The following is an 18,568-nucleotide window of genomic DNA, read 5'->3' as shown; positions in this document are numbered from 1 at the left end:
AATACGGCATGTCCATCATGAAATCCGAGATAACAGATTTACAATCGCTGACAAACTAAAAGCATTTCATTACCTTCTGGTCAAATAAATATGATGACAAAACGATTAATAGCAACTAAAGTTTACTAAAAATTGAAGTCGTAAAAAAAAAAACGATATTAAAGTATCGCATGTAATTAATATTTCGAAATTTTTTTTATGTAAAATTAAAATTATTATTGTCGCTTCTAATGTAGTTAGTTTTCGTAGATTCTTAATTGCTGAACGCGAAAATTATTATTTGATAGCATAATAATGAATATAATAGTAATAAATGTGTGCTTATAATTGCTTTTAAATTGCTAGTCTTACTCCCACATTTCCATACATTTTCGTATTAAATGTAAATTCCACAAGTTTTTTATTTCCGTGTGTACAATGTCAACGCGCACGGGCTATGTTGTGGAAAATCGGCCGTGTACCTTGGCAAAATTATGTCTGCGAGATAGGTAGAATGGAGTCAAGTGCGTGTAAAATCGTTGGGTACGTTGGGTATAATGGGGAAGTCCTCGTCCAATTGGGGGTTCAAGTGCCTTCCCCACTGTACTCACCCCACCGGAACCCCCGAATTCCGGTAGTCAGCTGTTTCTAGCGATGTCTTTGTCCTTTTCATTGCGAGAGAGATACTCTCGAATAACCTTCTGCTTTGCCGTTAGTAGATATATAATCAAGGCCTCATGGGTGATATCGCACTTTCGGTGAGACCTTTCTTTACTAACTCAGCTGAGACTAGGCTCTTAGAAAGCTAGCAGTTTTTTTATATCTATTCTTCTTTTTTGCTCAAAACCGCCTTTAGCTTCTTCTCGACGGGAGTCTTCTTTATTGTTTTTTTTTCGGTCCGATTTAAGGGTCACCTATTTTTTTCTTCATCTTCGACTACAAGAGATATTTTACATATAAAGGAAGGAATTATGTTTTAAGAAACATTAAAATACTATTCGATGAATTTTATAATGTATAAATTCTACAACATGAATTTCCATATTCTTTTTCAAGAAATAATTTTTAACATTTAAATGCATGTGTATCTTGTCGTTATTATGTTATATTGTATTACTTAAAAAACTAATATTTCTTAAGAATTTCTGATTATTGTGATAATTTATAAATCCTGAATTGTAGCATTTATGAAAAATACGCGAGTGTACATACATATGCATAAACGAAATTTATTATCTTAAATCAACATTTTTTTTACTTATCATCTGTTTAAAGATTTAGAGGAATTACTTCCATTCATCTTTATTGTAATCAATTGAATGTTTCGGATCATTGATTATGGCTTGCAAATTGTCTCGATGATACATGGAACGCAGTGATTGTAGGAATCGTAGGAATGAGTAAAAGCATTTGATCAGCCGCATACTCGTATAACAGGTTCTATGCACTCGTAGATTGAAAGTCGTTGACTCATTTTGTACTCTCTAACAAGTGCTTTTCAGTGTCGTTAAATCGAGCACGTAGGAAAATTTATCGGTACAGGATTATGGATTAATTTGTCGTAGATTTGCAGTTAAATATAGAGCTATCAATGTCTATCGGCAATCATCTATCATTGTATACGATGAATGATCCCAATTTATAGCCTCGGCTGTAGAAAATTAATTTTAACACGTCGTAGCTTCTATAATATTTTGAATAATCATATTTAGATTAGGTAATAAATGTATAATTTATGATCACTATATTGACACTATAAAGTTTCACGTTGTTCTTTACTATATAAAATTGTCTAATTAACGCTTTAAAATTCTCTTTCAAACGTAAAATGCAAAATGTGACTATGTATTACAATTAAATCAGTATAATATAACTTATATTGTGGCATAATATAATGATAGATATTACAAGTCTTACCATTTAAACCTTTACCGCAGCTATTACGAAATGCTAAAAATTGATGTATACGTCTATTGTCTCTATTCATTCTTTAAATACTTATGGCGGTAAAGATAATTATATAGCTAGAATGCATGCTAGTATGAAATACTGCATCTGTCGCTTAATTTATCGCGCTTTTAACTATACCTTTGTGTATCATAAATGTATGATAAACGATTATACGTCCAATTCATATAAATATGAAAGTGGTAGATAGCCGTAATATATAATAAGTCTAATATATATTTCATATTAAAAGAATAAGTTTATAATTCTGTTTTTTTTAATGAAAAATATTTACAACGTTAAACGTTTACGTACATATTGTCGTTATTTCCTTTTTGTTAATTGGCATTTCATAAATCGCTTAGGAAGCTTGCGTTTTATGGCACGCGCGCGCGATAGAATTAATGTGTTATAGGTAACTGTATCTACTTTTATTTATCTTCTATCTTGTAATGTATACTTAACACGCCTGTGTCAATACAGTTTTAATTTAATAACAAATATATATGACGATAAAAAATTTAAAGTATGAAGGTAATGTATTCATTAACTTCAGCAAAAAATATATAAATGTTTAATCAACAATAAAAACATGATTATTGAAAATAGAAGTGGTATTTAATTTACATAATTTTTTCATATATTTTGCAGATAGTTTGTAAGTAGATTTCAGTTTAGTAAATACTATCCGTCTTTATATTTTAAATCCTTTTTCTAATATTTTATACATATATAAATATTAAAATTAATTTTGTTCTATTCTTAATAGTAAAAATAGGAAATCTTTAAATTAAAAGCATTTTATCAATAAATAATCTGCGATGCTTACCAGTAGCAATGGGAAATATATGTGTATATATACCTTTCTTTATAGAGTTGATTCACTTTCTCGGAATATACTCAAACGCGAACAATATTTATCACTCCTCATTGAGGGGTGACTGCGTCTACAGGGTAATTAGAGGGCGCGACGATAGAGGTTGGGGTGCTATTTAGGCAGCTCTTCATTTCAGTCTATTGAGAGCGGACCTCTTTTACGGCACAAATCTAAAAAAGGATCCTTTTTAAAGCTACATTAAGGAATGATAACTTGATACAGGAATATTAATCAAGATAAATATGCCGGATGAATGTGCCGTTAATATAACTTCCGTTTTCAAAGTTTACATTCTGTACTTCCGTTGAATTTAAATAAATGTTGATTAAAAAAAATTAATATAATATATTAGGTGTTGGAATTAATTCGTAGCGTTTTACAAGTGATGGGAAGTACTTTCATTAATGTATTTTTTAATGCTCATGTGAAATAAATAACATTCTTTCATTAAAAAACGCTACGAATTAATTCCAACACCTAATAATTTACAATTTTTTCAAATGATTCAACGATTTAAATCAAGGAGATAAAAAAAGAATCAAGATGGTAATTTATGTTAATTTTTATTTGAACAAGCACAATATATTTGTTACTTTATAAATTACAAAAAGAAAATTAATATTACTTAGCACGTGGTATGACTAAAAGGATATTCAACGAACCTTGAACTCCTCTGCCGAATTCCCGCGTAAAAGCCACGTGGTGACGCGTCATTCCCGAGTTGGAAAGGAGCATAGTGCTACTTTCTGCAATACGACGGTTGCGAGTAGGTAGGTGTTACGTACCTCGGGGAGCAACCTCGTTCAATATAAAGCAACTAGGAACAACGCTGTAACCGTAACTTTGACGTTTACGACAACGAAATCGTGGCTCGGCTCGTTTATCCCTCCTTCTCAGGAAGGAACCCCCACTTGCTGCTATGGCCGTTTACGAGATTTGCCGGTAATACAGTGTTCTACTCTCTCGTACTACTGAAGATCAGCTCCAATCTTCAGGAATCGTAAGATTCCCTTTTTAGAGAACAGAAATATTTCAGTTCAGCTTTGCACAAATTTGAGATTTTCTTTACGCAATTTATTAGCATCATCACCTATAAAATAAATATGTCTATTAGTTAAAAATACAAATAAACAAAATTATTCTTTTGATTGATATAAAGGATATCATCATAATTTATTATCATCATAATTATCAGAATATTTTATTTTATAATGTTTTTATGTATTTTATAATGAAATTAAAGATATTGATGATTAAAAGAATATAATGAAAAGAGAGAATACGATAAAAATGGTATTCATCAAAATGGTATTCATAAAGTTTGCTTTTGTATATCAATGCGTACGTATCTTAAAATTGATTTTTGCGAATTATTAAAAGATTATATGACGAATATGCGTCGAGTGTAGGCGGGCATATTGTACACAGGTGATCAAGCGGTTCGGATCTCTTCTATGTATAAAGGTGTACGAAACTCAGACACATGTAACAGACCTCATACTATAGCATAGCGACCTAAAGAGGCAGCCCAAGTGAGTGCGTTTCTTGTATATGGAGAGAACCCTTTCCATGTGTTGCTCCGTTGGATGAAGTATGACGTACGAGCCTCTCCATATGACTTACTACGCCCTTTTTTCCCTTCTCCACGCCCGCCGCTCGTACTGTTCAATCGAAAAACATTGGGGTCTTCTTAAAAAATGCGCGCTCTTTAGTTACAATATGTGCCTTTCGACGAGGGAAAGCAAGATTATAACGCAGGAGATATTTCTGTACACGTGTATTATTATTATTATATGTCATCAGATGGTTGATGATCTTGAATGTCCCAGAAATGAAAAGGTAAATATAGGCAACACATTGGTTACATTATTTCATAATTGTTCCAAAATTTCTGTATTATATTTTTACCTATTCTCCTATCACTTATGTACTGAATAAATTCTACCTCTATACGCAAATTTTATCGCTGAGAATTAAAAAAATTAATTAACAATGTATAAAGATTAATGAAAATAACAGAATAAGAGAGACAGAGGAGATAAGTACAAGTTTTAAATAATCGAGCCATAATAAAGTTCCCGTTTTTTGCTCATAACAATCTGTTTTATCAAGAAGTATTCACGGTATTATTTGAAATGAATAAATGTATTCGTTCTGTTATCTAACTGTTGACATTGTGCTAAACTTGTAATAATACTTGATCACACGATTGTTTCTTTCGTTTTTTTTGCTAGATTCTGCTTTGCAAGACCGGCGGCATTAGTAAGAAATCATATATAATTAACCGGAAGCGCAAAGTGAAAAGCAAACGTCACGAGCGGCGTGACGAGGGATTAGCAAGTACACAATTTTCATAATTATTCCAGCATAATACCATTGCGAGTCGACCAATCAAGGAATTACTGTTGTACTCTGCAAGGTAGACTAGTTCCAAGTTCAACCTCGGCGCCATTAGTCGAGATGTGTGTCTACAGGTACACCATATACGTGTATCTCACGGACTCTTCGTATTTTAATTTAAGCATCGCCTTGCGTTCAATCACGCTATTCGCGCTGTATATAATGTTCAACTTAAGGTATAATCTTTGATCGATCCTATCGCCCGTGTCCTGTCCACGTCTTGCTTCTTCCTCTCGTAACTACTAATTTTGACCCGCATGGTGCTTCTCAAAGAACTTCAGTTTTAGTTTGTTATTGTTATTATGTTTAGATTTTGCTATGCTTTTAGCAATGAAATCATAAATTTTTATATATATATATATATATATATATATATATATATATATATACAGTCCGAACAAACAATTCGAACAAATTGTAATCGCCTAGTTTGAAGTAGAAACATTCAAACTTCAAGTTCAAAAGGACGTACAGTGTTGAACGAACTGTTTGATCGATTCTCAATGTTTGTAGATTCGACTATTCAAGCAGATATCAAGAAAATCTTGAATGAAAAATCTTGAATGAAAAATTATTATTTTTTGCAAAGAGGAATAATTGTCTTCTTTTTATTCTCTTCTCACAAAATGCATCGTAACTTCATTTTAGTCATTATGTTTTATTTCTCCTCTCGAGATATTATATGGCGAAAAAACTGTTGAGATACATCCTGTTAGTTGTAATCTTTTCAATTACTTACGAATTCCTTGCGTTTACGAATTATGATGAGAATGAAAAAATGTACGTGGGCACAAGCGTAACGTGCGCGGGCGCCGAGGCGTTGAGGCGCTGATCGGTACATCGTGCCACCATAGCGGCTGCCAGGGTTCTCAATTTGATGGACGAGCTGTTCACATGTACAGCTCGTACACTAGCCTGACTTTATATACTGACAACAACCGTACGCTACCTCACCATTTTGGAGATTTCATGCCGTAGAAATTATTGTTAGCAGTCAGTATTAATTCTCATTAATTCTCAGTATATTGCCATCAGCGTCTGTTTCTATTCATTAATTAAGGCAGGCTTCTAATATGGGAAACATGCGTGGACATTATCATAGGAATCTGTTATACAGTTATCTAACTATGTTCATTAAGTCTTGTACATCTCTTTAGAATTTGTGTACATCAGCAAATATTTTTTAAAAAGTTTATTAAATGAAATTATACATATATACATATATATACAGTGAGAGCAAAAAGCATTCGTACAGGGAAATGTTATAAAAAAAGTCTTATTTGTAAAAAATAAACATTAATTAGCAATTTTATACGATGAATATATTCTGTTCTAACATAAACAAATGAGCTTCACATGTATTCTTGATTTTAGAAGCTAAATTTCTCATCTGTACTAATACTTTTTAAGCATTCAAACAATACAATTTTTAATTTTCGCTTTTTTTCAGATGATATATTTTGTATAATTAGTACGTATCTTTTTGGTATATATAATTTTAAGAAACATATAGTCTATTTTATTCTTTATGAATAAATGGTTCTTTATGAATAAATGATCCAATAAGAAATGATCAAATCACATCGAATCAACGTCAAATTAATGTTGAAATCATCGTATCGATCATTTATATCGATTCGACATCAATTTGACGACTTATTTCTCGCTAGATAATATTTACTTTTTAAAAATAAAGTTTCTTTAAAAAATATTTTCTCTGTACGAATATTTTTTGCACTCACTGTATATATATTTTTCATATTTTTTTCATATTTTTATCATATTTTTCCTTCAAGGATTTAGTTGAAGTTAGAAATATTTCCTTTTCAAATTGTCCAATTACAGATATTTAATTATTAGCAAGTCAGAGATGTAGCATGACGAAATATGTATATAGACTAAAATTGTAATAAGTAAATATATATAATATACATCGATATGATTGAAATAAATGGGTACTTTGTATTAGTGCGACCTTTGAAAAATGTGTTTAGTTGTTCGACGATTAGAACGAGTGTACCGCCAGACAAAAGCTATGTCTAGCCGCGAGGAAAGATGGATACATGGTAAAATAATTGATTCGAAAACGTTCTTGCATATGTTCTTCATGGTTTTTGCCTGTCGGTTATGGATAAAACTATTATACAGTTAGATAGATAGCTTCCCCTAAGTACCCAGATTTGTTTAAAAAAATCAAAATTTATTTTGATGTAATCTTTTTAAATCGTAAGTATCAACGATTATTTAACAAATGAAACTTCAATATAGCTTTTTAGTTTACATACATTAATTGAGTTTTCGGCGTTTGATCAATTCGTACAACTTCATCAAAAAATTTTTTAAACAGTTAAAAGTATAAAAAACAGTTCTTCCTAATTTTTTCCTAATTATTAATTACTTTATTGCTTTATCTTTCATATTATTATCTTTCATTATTATTGAAGAATCACTGATGTAGTCTTTCAACTTATACAACGTGTTGAAATCAAGTTACTATACTGACAACTGCACGAAAAATATTAACATGTTTCATCTGCGTTTCTTTTTTATTTTTCTTTCGTCTCACGTATCAATGTATCTGCGAAGTATAGGCTTGATGCGTCGGTATTTAATTAATACGCAATGACATAATCGAGTCCGTTGATACTGCCAAATAGTCTTTCACGTCCATAACTCACACAACACTTTTTGTACCGACAAACTTGCTCACCGTTCTTCCCGTCTGCCTCGATGGGCAGCCATTACGAACAGCACCTGCCACTCTGGCTGCGACCTGACCACAATGTACTATCCCCATCATTGAGGGAACATTCTTGTCAGTGTCCAGCGATCTTGCCAACGCAATTTAACGAATCTTAAGAGATTGGATCTGCACATATAACAAGAAAATTGATATAAAACCTAATTTTTTATTTTTATGCTATTATCATATACGTGCTGCTATTCTTTTTATTTATAAATGATTGCTTATATATATCTTTATTATTATTTTGGAATACATTTTTATTTTTATTTTTAAATATTACATAAAAGTATCGCGTATATTTATCGTTTCGTTTATTGCGGCAATTAATTTTCATCAAGGAATATATGAATTTATATTTGTAATTTATTATTTACAAAAAGCTTTTTTTATACAACATTAGACAATCTGTCATTTTTCTATATATGTTATTGTAATAAACAATGATTAAATTCGTCGTGTGAAAATTTTATGATTTTATTTTTAGATACTGATATTAAAAGAAATCTTTATAAAAAGAAAATAACACACGGCAATAGATTCTTTTCCGATATATTTCATTAAGAATTATGTCGAAAACCCAAACTGAAGACATACATTAAAGTCAAGTAGTAGGCAAATAAAGAGATTTAAAAATTAAGAAGTTTTTGCTTGACGTCTAAGCAATTCTTTTGAAAGAACGGAAGGTTGCGGACAGATAAATTATGTCCGACCTATCTTTCCATTTGTGTTCGATCTTCAATAGTGCAGTAGATGCCTAAATTTCGAGCAGTCAATTTTTGCACATGGCTATTAGAATATCTAAAATGATTATTTAATTATAGCGATAACAGCAAATTATAATTGATAAAAGTTTCATTAAAAAATAAATGATAAATACAAACACTGGGAATTACTCGACTGATAAGAGAAATCTAGTTGAGAGACTCAATCGTGTCAGTGAAACTATGAATGAACAATCTGTGAAACTGAGATTCTAATCGGAAAGTACTTTTTGCTAATGAAAATGTACGATACATGAACATTTGTAGAAATTATATATTCGTCACGTGCGCCTATTTTATCAGTATGCGTAGAGAGCGTTAGAGACAGAAAGAGAGACAGTCAGTCGGCAACATTGTGTAGCGATTAAGCGTTCGAGTGGAGCATTATGTAACTCAGCGACGTCACGTTGCTCAACTGCCATGCATATACTCGCGCGTACATATGCACATATATAATACGTCCTCGTGTAAAAGTTATGACGTATTGCCTCCGCGACATATTTATTAAGCACTACGAAGATATTAGACTGGTGCGAATCGACGTTATATGCTCAAGTATGGACAAGCATTTGTTGTGCACCATTAGCTCCGATAATTTACAGCTACTGTTACTGTCTAGAGCTGTCTAGAACTGCCCTCCTTAACGCCTCCACATTTTTTAAATCTTGTTTCTGCCTTTTGTCCTGTCTGGGACATGATATCTAGCTTGCAAGATATCTTTTAAGATTATAATAAACGATGCTTTATGATTATTTTTATCGCAGTAAATTGCATGTACGTATGATTCATGTTATTTTTACTGTTTTTACGTCAGAGAGACGTAACACATGTTTATTTCCATGCGTTTTGTAACAGTTGTTTAATGAAACGCAATTCTTCCGCGGAATTAGAAACACAGATGAAATAATCTCGATGAAAATTAAACTGTGCAAGTATTCTCGATGATATAATAGTTAATCATAAAACTGTAAACTGTTCGTTAGAAATGGCGATATAGCAACTACACATATGACAGAATTTTTTTATTTTATGAAGCAGGTTTTCTCTAGGAATGCACGCACACACTCGTTTATTTGATTTATAGGCCAGCTAAAAGTGGTTTTGCGATCCATCCGAGCGTATGTTATATATTTCAATAAATATTCTATGCTCGAGCAATTATGTCTTTAGAAAACTATCTTTATGCTTTCTTTTGATATGCAGAAAATTTAGACATTTTTAAATAGAAATATTGAAAAAAAAATGAATGAAAGTTTTTTTATTGTATAAATAAAATTTATTTAAAAAATAGAATGTTTTTCTTCAGTATTAATTTGTCGCTAAATTAATTAATTACTGTGAAATATTATTTTAAGAAAAAACGAATAGAGATGAAAATTAGGATGTATAAAAACATACATAATGCAAAATATTTACAATAATAATAGAAGCAGCAAGATTTATTTTTGTTGTTTTTTGTATTTGTTTCAAATTTAAAGTCTAAAAATTTTTTTTGTAAATAGCATAGTAATAACCCAGAAATTTACGTAAGATCTTAGATAGTACTATAATTCACCTTAGTCGGCAATAAAATTGGCGGGTCGGGCACGTTCGTCCTTCAAATTGTCGTTTTACACGACAAGAAGAGAAGCACAGGTACAAAACTAATACTACCAAAGCACACTGGTATCTATGGTTTCCCTGACAACTAAACACCGTTTCCACGACGACGGTGGATAGGAACCGTTAGGTTTTTTTTACGAAAAAAGTCATAAAATAAGCGGTCAAAGCCGACGACAATGAAACATAACTTTTACTTTCCATCTTCTTTTGGGGTACCTTTTAGATCCACCCGAATCTCTATCCAACCTGTCTACGAACCCGCCAGTTCAACTCAATCCGTCGTCGATGCCTCATCGATAGCTGCCTCTAACGGAGAAGTGTGTAGTCGAGAATTTGATCTATCTCAGCATTTTTCAATAGATTATATCAACGGGTTATGTCTGTGTTTACGTGATGAAACAGTTGAGAGTGTATCATCAAGAATGTTATACAATGGTTTTTTTTTTTTTTTAGTGCAGATGAGTATTTCATTTTACAAACCAATTCTAGCTGTACGATTTCGTTACACTTTACTTCATCAGGATATCTGTCCAAATGCTGAAAAATAATGTCTACAATTCTGTATATGCTATTAGTTTAATTGATTAACGAGGAAAATGGGGAAAGGTAACGTTTGGTATGTTTACACAAATATCTGTCGCGTAAGCAAGGTTGATTGAACGCGAACCGAGCCGCACCATGATCTTGGACAGTACCGACGCAAATACATTGCGCTCCGCCTACGAAGATTTACGACGCAACCCGGCATGTGAGTGCAGTGAGTTAGAATCGCGCCAGTCAGCACATGCGCGCGAGAGAAGTGAGTCGCAGAAAAACGGGTTTAAATGCGATTCGAATCGAAGTAGAGCCGCGCGCGGACCGGTGCTCTCCGGTGATAATCAGTATCGTTCATCGGCTTTGTTCGGCATACACGAATTCTCACTCCCCAAGCCCGCGAGCGTCGCGGATCGTGCCTTACGTAACTGGGGTGGGTGGTCTGCGGCTCGGAAACACCTCTTTCCAGCTCCCACCACGCGAACCTGCGGCATAATCGGTGCCCAGTAGAGTATCCTTACGGCCTCGCGATGTATCTTCCAAGTAGCAATTTTCTCTTTTCGTTACTTATCTCCGTTTGATAAAAATTAAAAACGTGGTCGCGAGCGCACGATAAAATCACCCCACAGGGTTTAACGTGCCGCGCCACAGTACTCGGCTTTTTTTTGCCTCTTGCTTTTGTTTAACAGTCTCAGTGGTAGTACTCCATCGCGTATATTGTATATATTTCATTCCGTACAACATTCCAATTTGTTCTTTAAATCAAACATACCTATGGGTTTGTCGACATTGCGTTTCGCGAGCAATACAGCACTCGTTTTAGCGTTTTTTTTTTTTTAATAGTCGCACAGACATGACGGAGTAGAGATCAATGATAATCTCGGCAATATCTCTTTTCGAATATCCTGGATCAACTGGTAGGATGCGTATTCGACGTATACGTGTTAAAAAGATTGTTTTTTTTTTTCGTGACCCATTTTCCGTTTTTCACACGAAAATTCCCCACCACATCCTGTATAATTTTCCGCATCGGGGGTATATCGATGTAGCCGAACGATATTGGAACGTATATACGCGCATATAACATGCGGTTACCGTGTTGCCCTATGCCGCATCATCGTGCATCGAAATTGGTATTCAGACTGTCGATCGCTCATTACTTACTCTCCGTAACTAAAATTACATCTCTCACGTTTTCTCTCTCCCCTAGCCGTTCGCGGTGGCGTTTACGTGTGCACGCGAGAGCGCGCGCCCATGCATACCGGGCGTTTTCCTGACACGCATGTATCTCGAATCCAACCATTTCGGCTATCCTATCGACGTTGTTAATAACAAGATCACGAACTGGTTCGGCGCATCATTCGATTCTTTTCTTTATTCCTCCTCGAGGAAATATCCGGTCAAATCATACATCCGTCCAAAATCTTCTCGCGGATACCGAGACTGAATACAGAGTCTAAATAGTAATTTAACCGGCAAAACTTGAAATTTGCTACTTTCGTAAATACTACTTTCGGCAAAATATATGTGTCGGGCGCAAATTCGTGAATCCTCCTTGCTCTCGCTCCGAACAGATTTCCCTTTGTAAAATATACTTTGACTAGTTGATCGCTTTTTGTTCTGTCTCCCGACGTTTTTTCTTTGTTTATGTAACTCTTCTCTGATCATCTACGTATTATTATCCGTTTTTGCGTCAGAATCGTAGGCTCGTAATCCCCTTGGGCGCCATCTTCTTCTTACTCCATTACATTTTCACATCGTCGTTTCCCTTTCGGTCACAAAGTATGCTACTATAGACTTTCTTATATCTTATTCGTTTTTTACGCCACTCTATTTTGCTGTCCCTACGCCCATCCTCTCTCGTGCACTTCTCTCCACACTCATTATTTTCTCGTCTACGTTTTGCTTTTATATCCGTCAATTCCATATTTTCTTTTTCTCGCGGCACAGCCAATCCTTCTCTTCTACATCGTGTTTTCGCGTCTCCATTCTTCCTTTTACCAACCTCGGTTCATCTCCCTCCCATTGCCATTTTTATTTCGTTTTCTCTGCCGCCAAGCTTCTCTCTACCTACCGCGCGTATCTGTATGAGAGAATCGAATCTTGGATGCTACGGAAAACACAATGAGAGAGAGCAGGCGAGGTGGCGGAATGTAAACCAGTTATGCCGTGTACACCCTTTGGTTAAACCAAAACTGAGTGGTTTTATGGCGCCGATCTGTCTTGCCGTGTTATAACGAGTTCGTGACTCGACATAATATGATAACCCCACCCCAAATGCGTCGGACTCTCGTACAGAATCGCGGGAGCGCACTAGAAGAGGCAGTAGAGATTGTGGTAATAAAGAGTGCGTGGCGGAAGAAACGACAAACCGCCGACAGTGACTCTTCCTCATAGCAGATATAGAGAAACAGCGATCGTTCATTCGTCTTTAACATTCATTGTTTAATCTCGGAATGATTTGATCAGACAAATTTCTATACAATTTCTCTATCAAATTTATTAAATTTGTAGGGCTTTTTATTCCTGATATATCCAGTGAATTTTGTGCTGGGTAACGACTATCATTTAAATTGAAGGCTATTATAAATTAACAGCTAATGATAAGTATCTTAACATATTACATTCGTGCAAGGTTGCGGAAATTACTACAAGAAATGGGAGGATGAGGGATGTGGGTAATAAGGAATGTATAACGGAAGAGGGCAAACCGCCAACAGTGGCTCTTCTTCGACACTACCAGCTAAGATTCGACAAGAATATTCTTCATGAATCTGTATCCGTAACTGCATCTCTTATCGCTTATCGTTGTACTGTAAAATTAGCACTAAAATTAGCATTGTAGTGTAATAACTTTATCTCAATTAATTGACATGTTATACATTCATAATTGAATTTTTTTTTTGAGTCAATACTGATAAATTATCGCAAGTCTTGTTATCATATTTAATATCTTGATTTTGAATATATAATTATATACTTGTATTAAATTTATGTATGTAATTATTTTTCCTAGAAAAAAGAGAAAAATGATTGTTTATTACATATTATATTATTAATGCATTCTATATCGAGATCGAGAAATTTATGTGTGTGTACTAAAATTAATAATTTTTAAAAACTTTAGATTTATGATGAAATATTTAGACATGATGAAATGAGTACCAATACTCCATGAGATTATTGAATAATAATGAAGCCTTGTAGACTTTGATTTTCTCCGCGTCTTGTCCAATCCTGCAAGAACATGCAGTATAATCCCCTCTCAAAACGTGAGACTGTCTAGACAACATTCTGATGACAATAATGATGATCATTATGGTAACAACACCAATTATAATAACATATTATTTCACGAGAAATAATGTCTGCTCAAGATGGCTGCTTCGATAAATGCTCTCGAACTTTGTCAATGATAATGATATAAAATATTCTTCTAAAAAATCTTCTAAAATATTCTTCAAAAAATCTCATCTTATAATAATAATTTTGCATATATATTTATATATTAATTATTACTCACGACAGCATATTTTGTTTATTTAATTACAAAAATTGTATCTGTTCAACATAGATGTTAAGATATCTTTTTGTACAATGTATTCTTTCTGTATTTCATAAAATCTATATTACATAAAGTCTAACACTAAAATAAAAGTGCATTATCATTAATAAATACAAAATAATTTTGATTTTATTTATACACAGAATAAATGAAAGATCAACGCCGAATTTTCGATTATTATTTTATAATTGCTGCAACCACTTGCAACAGGATACAAGTGTACAGCAAAAGGAATATATACATACGAAGATATTCTCACAATCAGTAACTCAGTGAACGAAGGCGCGTGCGCGTTTTACAGCCGGCATACCAAAGAACACGGGCATAAACATTGTTGCAGGATACGCACGAGGGACAAAGAGGCACGTGGTGGCGGCACAGAAAGGGACAGGAATTAAGATGGACGGTGCCAATCGTATGCTAATAGAGCGGTCTTTTATTTTCTCCCTTTACTAGTTTGGGGAAGCAACCCGCGGACGTTCAGTCGCGCGCCGAAGCGGTCGAAGCGCAGTCTATATACTCGAGTAAAGCATCGTACGAACGTACCGGGTTTTTTTTCTGAAGGAAGAAAGAAATGTAGTAGCTATATGTGGATCACGATGAAATCTTGAGTGAGAAAATAGGTGTTCCGATGTGCGTGCGTTTGGGTTTTTTTCTTGCGAAAAAAAGTTCCTATAATATTCGCATGTAATATTTAATGTAGCAATGTACACAATGTCACCACAATCTTATTTCATGTAATAATCTTATTCAATGTAATAATTGATGTGAATTGAAATTGAAATTCGATTTCATTTAATTTCCAAAAACAAATTGTTTAATTTAAATTTGAGTTTACTTATTTATAAAATATTCAAGTTTAAAAATGTAAAAACAGGTAAATTTATTATTACTTTATTATATCTTTGTAGAGACGCATTTTTTTGTTTCGTGAATTAAACGGAATACTTTGTATCAAACGTAGCATTATCGTATTACATCGAGTCACGAGTCTTATTTTTTTGGTCCTTTGGCGAGACACATTATTATAGTTACAGTTATATCATTGCGAAGTGTTTTCAGGATAGAATGACAAGCAACAAGTTTCTTCCTCTTCAAGATCAATATCTATATTTCTTAACTTTTAAATTAATCGTAATATGTTATTTTTTTACATTTTGTTATAAGAGATAAAATAATCATCACGCTAATAAAATATCTATGTCCTATCATCGATTTTGAGCGCATTTTGCAGAAATAATTTTCTACAATAGCCAGTCGACAGTTTTCTTTCTTTTGCTATCCCATACATGCGGAGCCATTATAGAAACTTGTTTTTATGTTTTATGGGTCTAGAGTGCCGTTAGTGTGACTATCTACCTTCGCTCAAAACGATGTTCTCTTCTATTCAATGTTTCCTAAATAGTCAAATTATGCTGTAACACGAAGTGGCAAATGCAATCTATCTTATACATAACAAATATCTAACAACGTGCTTATTATGGAAGATTAAATAATTTTGATTTCAAAAGGATGAAATGATATAATATGAAATGAATATTATTTTTTGTTCGGTACGAGAATAAACATAAATGAACGTAAAAATTATTTGTTTAACGTAATAATTAGAGATATAAAATTTGATAAAAGAATTTCTTATGCAACCGAAGTTACATAATAGTCTATTTAAAAAGTACAGCATATAGTGTATGATACTATTTAAAAAGAATGTATTTAAGAAAGAATATACGCATATATCTTGCTCTATACATATACTGTATTATGTTATTTCTGTATTAATATAAATGTCAATCCATAGTAGATAGTTGCGGTTTTAGACTTACAATCTCATGCGGAATAATAAATCATCCTTGATGAACACGTTAATGATATCTTCTCATTTGAACGCCAGTCTCATACGTGTAAAGTTATTGATGCCATCGAACCATCGGGGAAACGATCCGGGAATCCGTCCATCATTGATTTCCCCCACTAACCAAGTCGGACGATCCTTTCTCCCATAGGCCTCTGGGTCTTCGAAGCCATCGACCATGACCAGACGCAGGCGTTCCTTTATCTTCTCCAATGTTTCATTGCAATTACGCTTTACACGAAAATATATTTAAGCGTATAATAGCTTGTACTGTACAGCTGATTAATATCATTTAATTTCCTGTCAATCAAAACAGCAAAAAATACAATTTTCAAATAAATTTTTTTTATTGCGAGGATAAATATTAGGTGTTGGAATTAATTCGTAGCGTTTTACAAGTGATGAGAAGTACTTTCATTAATGTATTTTTTAATGCTCATGTGAAATAAATAACATTCTTTCATTTAAAAACGCTACGAATTAATTCCAACACCTAATATTATAATCTTCACTAAAATATTTGTTGATAATTTATGCTTTTTTTATTTTATTGCGCTAAATGATTAGAGTTATCATTAAAATGATTTTATTATCGATGTAATAAAAAAGATATGATAAGATTGATAAGACGTTAACAAGATCTGATTTATTTTTGGAATTAATAATTATATTTATAATCAGAATTTTTCAAAACTAAAATAAAGTACCGCGTATCAAGCACGAGCAATTCAAGCGGGATTGCAGATCCTGATCCGCACGCCACTTAAAATCGAACGCGCATCTTATTATCCATGTCTGCGGTATTAATCCTAGGTCTGGCCCATGATACAGCTACACTTAACCTACCCCTTCATCTGTGGAAATGCGCTGAATCTTTGCATAATTTTACCCTCATGCGGACATACTATATTTTTCTTTTATTAAATTCTGCCTGTGCTATAATATCGATACTCGATTTTTCATAAAAGAAAATGTTATTTAAATAAAATACATAAATAATTTGAAAAATTGAAAAACACATTTCCGACAAAGAGATATAAATTATTTTACAATTTTTAGCTATTATCTAATCTGCTTTGAACTAACAAATTTTTTGTTCGTTTATAGTGTACATATAAGTAGTGGATACATATTAACGCTATCGTGAGAAATTAAATTGTGTCGTTCTAATTTAAACTAAATTTCACTGCCAGATTTAGCATGTAAATGACTGTAAGTGGCACGGGGAATGCTGCAAATGAATCGACCAGACGGAGGTTGGAAGATTAATTTGTGACGATATCTGGAAAAGTCGCGTCTCTAGCACGGTGAATTCTCCCACAGACGGGCGGTAATCGTTGAAGCAGCATTATCGCCGCAGGCCGTCCCTTGTATGCCCACTAAATCTGCAAAATAACGGCCGGAATGTATGGAGGTGTCTAATGTAACTGGCCGTCCTTTGGCCTATATTAGGTTGCGTTCGTTGCCCTTCATGTGCGTGATATTCGGAAATTTTAATGGTGTTTGCTCCGTTAGCCCCGGGAACTCATCGCGTATTTATTTTTCGCCGGTAGACTTCCATTATCTGAATAACCCACTGCACGAACACACTTATGTAAAGTTGCAATAAACTAGAAGATCTGAAATTTTTGTTGGATACGTTGCTATCGTGCAATTTTCGTAAAAAGATAAGGTTCATATAGTACGATATGCAAGAAATGACCGTTTTAATTCTGCAAATTAATTTTGCGGAGAGTTCATAATTTATAATATAAAATCTCGAGCATGAGTAATGTCGGTAGAACCTGGAAATAATGTAAATATTAAAAATACATAAACGAAAGTTTCAATATGCCTCGCAGTAAGTCTCGAGTGCAATATTAACAGCTTGTTATCTGTACGTTCGATTGCTTGATGCTTATATCTGAAACGTGCATCAAATTAGCGCCTCAGATAACTACGCGCTTGAAGGAACAACGTGAAGGCGGAAAGAAAAACGAGACACGAGCGCGGGAGAAACAAAAGGGGAAAGTGAAATGTGATACGTTGTTCCTTCGGTCACAATATTGACTGCAACTTAGGTCGACGAGATTTAGGTGACTTCCCTCGTGGATGGGAAAGAGGTAGATAAATGGCTAGTAAGTGCGATTGTGGAGTTTAGAGGGGTAGGCCTTCCCTTTAAATTTGCTTAAAGCCGATGCTGAGTTTATTAGGGGCATCCGTGTGTACGGTTAGACAATCGTGAATCCATTCTCGACTTGCGAGGCAAGCTAAATTTCTATTGTCTGTTTATTGCTATGGGAAAAGCATAAACAAGAATAAAAAA

General features: G+C 33.7%; 1 protein-coding gene and 1 long non-coding RNA gene across 14 annotated transcripts in view; one reads left to right on the top strand and one right to left on the bottom strand.

The window, feature by feature from the left end:
- The window catches only part of Ubx (ultrabithorax), a 388,698-nt gene that overhangs the window by 284,427 nt on the left and 85,703 nt on the right, over positions 1 to 18,568 (top strand). The window lies entirely within an intron of this gene.
- On the bottom strand, positions 359 to 10,517 carry LOC147910533 (uncharacterized). Of its 2 annotated transcripts, XR_015544141.1 has the most exons (3): positions 7,914 to 10,517; positions 3,466 to 3,893; positions 359 to 2,973 (listed from the first exon to the last, which is right to left on the bottom strand). It is a non-coding gene; the product is annotated as an uncharacterized LOC147910533 (long non-coding RNA). The 2 variants fall into 2 exon arrangements; XR_015544140.1 differs by having other exon boundaries at positions 362 to 3,893.

This window comes from Acromyrmex echinatior, chromosome 2, assembly GCF_024713525.1.
Source record: "Acromyrmex echinatior isolate Ae372 chromosome 2, ASM2471352v2, whole genome shotgun sequence".
NCBI classification, from domain to species: Eukaryota; Metazoa; Arthropoda; class Insecta; order Hymenoptera; family Formicidae; genus Acromyrmex; species Acromyrmex echinatior.
Note: the sequence above shows the minus strand (reverse complement) of the source record. Positions and strands in the feature narration are given on the sequence as shown.